We start from the raw sequence: 5,000 nt of genomic DNA on the forward strand, positions 1-5,000 counted from the left end.
TAGAGAATTTTTCTGTTTAGGATATATATATATATATAGGTACTTGTCTGTTCATTTCGCCACAAAATAATTGAAACCAGGGTTACCACCGGCCTGGGCCCTGGACGATTTTTCAGACCGACAACATAGCTCGGAAAGCCCGCATAAACTGCACTTATATCATCATTTTGGACTTCCGAGAGGTCATTGGAAGGTGTTTTATTTGAAATAGTTTACCTTCCTCAAAGTCGCACTTTTTTAGGCATTTTTAAAGTGTGACCGTTGTCTTAAAATGTTCTGAAAATCGTGTCCCCGAAATTCTCCGGGTACCCCGCCAACCCCCCCTGCCAACAATTGCACCCGAGAGGTGGGGCGGTAGACCTACCGTCCAGGAGGCCTCAAAAGCCCGCCAAACGCCATTTGGCCGTTTTCTCATCGGGAGAACCGAGGGGAAATCATTAATGAGCTAGACGAGTGCCATGCCAACAAATGCGACCAACCCAGTCGCCGGGCCGATTCGCTACTCTCTGCGGGAATACCCCCACTGTGAGCCGGGTAAGAGCCTCGGATCCGACCCCATACACTTCCGTCTGAGCACGGATTTTGTTCTCCCGGGCCCAGGAGACACTTTCCACGGCCTGCGAATGCAATTTGAGGTGCATTTTATTCATTACTTGATGACTTCCGGCCACACTTCCCTCTGCCAGTGACCAAGTCCGAATGGTTAATGATTTCTCCACCACACTTGCCTCTCTGCCAGAGACAAAGTCCAGATGGTTAATGATTTCTCATAGCCAAACATGCCTCTCTGCCAGAGACTAAGTCCAAATGGTTAATGATTTCTCACAGCCAAACATGCCTCTCTGCCAGAGACGAAGTCCGAATGGTTAATGATTTCTCCACCACACTTGCCTCGCTGCCAGAAACCAAGTCCAAATGGTTAATGATTTCTCATAGCCAAACATACCTCTCTGCCAGAGACGAAGTCCGAATGGTTAATGTTTGAGTCGATCCCACACTTGCCTCTCTGCCAGAGACCAAGTCAAATGGTTAATGATTTCTCATAGCCTAACATGCCTCTCTGCCAGAGACGAAGTCCGAATGGTTAATGATTTCTCCACCACACTTGCCTCTCTGCCAGAGACCAAGTCCAGATGGTTAATGATTTCTCATAGCCAAACATGCCTCTCTGCCAGAGACCAAGTCCAAATGGTTAATGATTTCTCATGCCAAACATGCCTCTCTGCCAGAGACTAAGTCCGAATGGTTAATGATTTCTCCACCACACTTGCCTCTCTGCCAGAGACCAAGTCCAAATGGTTACTGATTTCTCATAGCCAAACATGCCTCTCTGCCAGAGACTAAGTCCGAAATGGTTAATGATTTCTCACCACCACCTTGCCTCTCTGCCAGAGACCAAGTCCAAATGGTTAATGATTTCTCATAGCCAAACATGCCTCTCTGCCAGAGACTAAGTCCGAATGGTTAATGATTTCTCCACCACACTTGCCTCTCTGCCAGAGACCAAGTCCAAATGGTTAATGATATCTCATAGCCAAACATGCCTCTCTGCCAGAGACTAAGTCCGAATGGTTAATGATTTCTCCACCACACTTGCCTCTCTGCCAGAGACCAAGTCCAGAAGGTTAATGATTTCTCATAGCCAAACATGCCTCTCTGCCAGAGACGAAGTCCGAATGGTTAATGATTTCTCCACCACACTTGCCTCTCTGCCAGAGACTAAGTCCAAATGGTTAATGATTTCTCATAGCCAAACATGCCTCTCTGCCAGAGACTAAGTCCAAATGGTTAATGATTTCTCATAGCCAAACATGCCTCTCTGCCAGAGACTAAGTCCGAATGGTTAATGATTTCTCCACCACACTTGCCTCTCTGCCAGAGACCAAGTCCAGATGGTTAATGATTTCTCATAGCCAAACATGCCTCTCTGCCAGAGACTAAGTCCAAATGGTTAATGATTTCTCATGGCCAAACATGCCTCTCTGCCAGAGACTAAGTCCGAATGGTTAATGATTTCTCCACCACACTTGCCTCTCTGCCAGAGACTAAGTCCGAATGGTTAATGATTTCTCCACCACACTTGCCTCTCTGCCAGAGACCAAGTCCAAATGGTTAATGATTTCTCATAGCCTAACATGCCTCTCTGCCAGAGACGAAGTCCGAATGGTTAATGATTTCTCCACCACACTTGCCTCTCTGCCAGAGACCAAGTCCAGAAGGTTAATGATTTCTCATAGCCAAACATGCCTCTCTGCCAGAGACGAAGTCCAAATGGTTAATGATTTCTCACGGCCAAACATGCCTCTCTGCCAGAGACTAAGTCCGAATGGTTAATGATTTCTCCACCACACTTGCCTCTCTGCCAGAGACTAAGTCCAAATGGTTAATGATTTCTCATAGCCAAACATGCCTCTCTGCCAGAGACTAAGTCCGAATGGTTAATGATTTCTCCACCACACTTGCCTCTCTGCCAGAGACCAAGTCCAGATGGTTAATGATTTCTCATAGCCAAACATGCCTCTCTGCCAGAGACTAAGTCCAAATGGTTAATGATTTCTCATGGCCAAACATGCCTCTCTGCCAGAGACTAAGTCCGAATGGTTAATGATTTCCTCTCTGCCAGAGACCAAGTCCAGAAGGTTAATGATTTCTCATAGCCAAACATGCCTCTCTGCCAGAGACGAAGTCCAAATGGTTAATGATTTCTCACGGCCAAACATGCCTCTCTGCCAGAGACTAAGTCCGAATGGTTAATGATTTCTCCACCACACTTGCCTCTCTGCCAGAGACCAAGTCCAAATGGTTAATGATTTCTCATAGCCAAACATGCCTCTCTGCCAGAGACTAAGTCCGAATGGTTAATGATTTCTCCACCACACTTGCCTCTCTGCCAGAGACCAAGTCCAGATGGTTAATGATTTCTCATAGCCAAACATGCCTCTCTGCCAGAGACTAAGTCCAAATGGTTAATGATTTCTCATGGCCAAACATGCCTCTCTGCCAGAGACTAAGTCCGAATGGTTAATGATTTCTCCACCACACTTGCCTCTCTGCCAGAGACTAAGTCCGAATGGTTAATGATTTCTCCACCACACTTGCCTCTCTGCCAGAGACCAAGTCCAGAAGGTTAATGATTTCTCATAGCCAAACATGCCTCTCTGCCAGAGACGAAGTCCGAATGGTTAATGATTTCTCCACCACACTTGCCTCTCTGCCAGAGACCAAGTCCAGATGGTTAATGATTTCTCATAGCCAAACATGCCTCTCTGCCAGAGACTAAGTCCAAATGGTTAATGATTTCTCATGGCCAAACATGCCTCTCTGCCAGAGACTAAGTCCGAATGGTTAATGATTTCTCCACCACACTTGCCTCTCTGCCAGAGACTAAGTCCAAATGGTTACTGATTTCTCATAGCCAAACATGCCTCTCTGCCAGAGACTAAGTCCGAATGGTTAATGATTTCTCCACCACACTTGCCTCTCTGCCAGAGACCAAGTCCAAATGGTTAATGTTTTCTCATTGCCAGAGACGAAGTCCGAATGGTTAATGAGTTCTCAGGGCCACAGACCCGTTGGTAACCCATTTCTCCAGAAGCTTACCGAGGCCAACCTCTGATATCTCGCGGGCCCGGAGGCCTCTCTGTCCGGCCTGCACATTCAGTCCGAGGTGCATTGGTTAACCATTTCTCCAGAAGCTTAACGAGGGCACCCTGTAACACCTCGCGGGCCCGGAGGCCACTTTCCACGTCCTGCAAATTCAATCCGAGGTGCATTTCCCTTAGCCGCCTTCTCCGGCCGGCTTCGGGACGTTTCCGGGGCTCCGACCGTGGCAAGTCCGGTCCTGCGGGCCTTTGGGAGCCTTCCCCGTGCACGCCCGGGGTTCAGGCCGCCGCTTTCCGAGACCGACCGAAAAACCCGAAAAATGCCGAAAATGGACAAAAATGGCCGACGGCGGGGCCTCCCGGTCGGTTAGGCGGCAGCCTGGATCGGTCCCTGCGGACCTGGAGGCTCGAGAAGGCACTCGGAGCTGTCGACCGATTCTCGACTTGCCACCTCCTACCATCCTGCAGATACCCCGCCAACCTCCCCAGCCAGCAAATGCAGCCGAGAAGTCGGTCGGTAGTCCGGCCGCCGAGGAGGCCTCGAAAGCCCGCAGAACCTCCTTTTGCCATTTCCCCATCGGGAGAACCGAGGGGAAATCATTATCGAGCTCCAGCAGCCCCCTGCCAACAATTGCAACCTGCCCCGTGGCCGGGCCGATTCGCCCGACCTAGCGGGAATGCCCCCACCGAGGGCCCGGTAGAAGCTTCGGATCCGACCTCATGGACTTCCGTCTTCGCACGGATTTCGCTCTCCCGGGCCCAGGGGCCACTTCCCCGGGCCTTCGGACGCAATCGGAGGTGCATCGGGCCGAAGCCGCCTTGCCGGCCGGCTTCCGGAGGTTTCCGGGGCAAAATCCGGTCCTCCCGGCGAGGGGGAGCCTTCCCCGGGCACGCCCGGGCTTCAGGCCGCCGCTTTACGTGACCGACCGAAAGACGGGGAAAATGCCGAAAATGACCAAAAATGGCCGACGGCGGGGCCTCCCGGTCGGTTTTGGGGGCAGCCTGGGTCGGTCCCTGCAGACCTGGAGGCTCGAGAAGGCACTTGGCGAAGTCGACCGATTCTCGATTTGCCACCTCCTACTATTCTGCAGGTACCCCGCCAACCTCCCCAGCCAGCAAATGCAACCGCCATTCAGGCCGACGACCCTCCGGTAGTCATACCGAGGAAGAGGCACCGAAACCCCGCAAGGCCTTCCGGATTGCTCCCGTTCCCCGACCGGTTCTTTTTTAAAAAAGGCCCCAGGAGCCCGGATTTTTTTCGGACGCACTCGGGACCGCCCTGAGGGACACCGAACACCCACCCTTTCCCCAGTTGGACCCTCCCCGCCTCGGCCACCGGGGTCGAACCGGCTGACCGGTTAATGATTTCCCCCTGCTCGGACTCTGCTGCTGTTCAAC

The sequence above is a fragment of the Carcharodon carcharias genome, chromosome 18 (assembly GCF_017639515.1).
Source record: "Carcharodon carcharias isolate sCarCar2 chromosome 18, sCarCar2.pri, whole genome shotgun sequence".
Lineage (NCBI taxonomy): Eukaryota > Metazoa > Chordata > Chondrichthyes > Lamniformes > Lamnidae > Carcharodon > Carcharodon carcharias.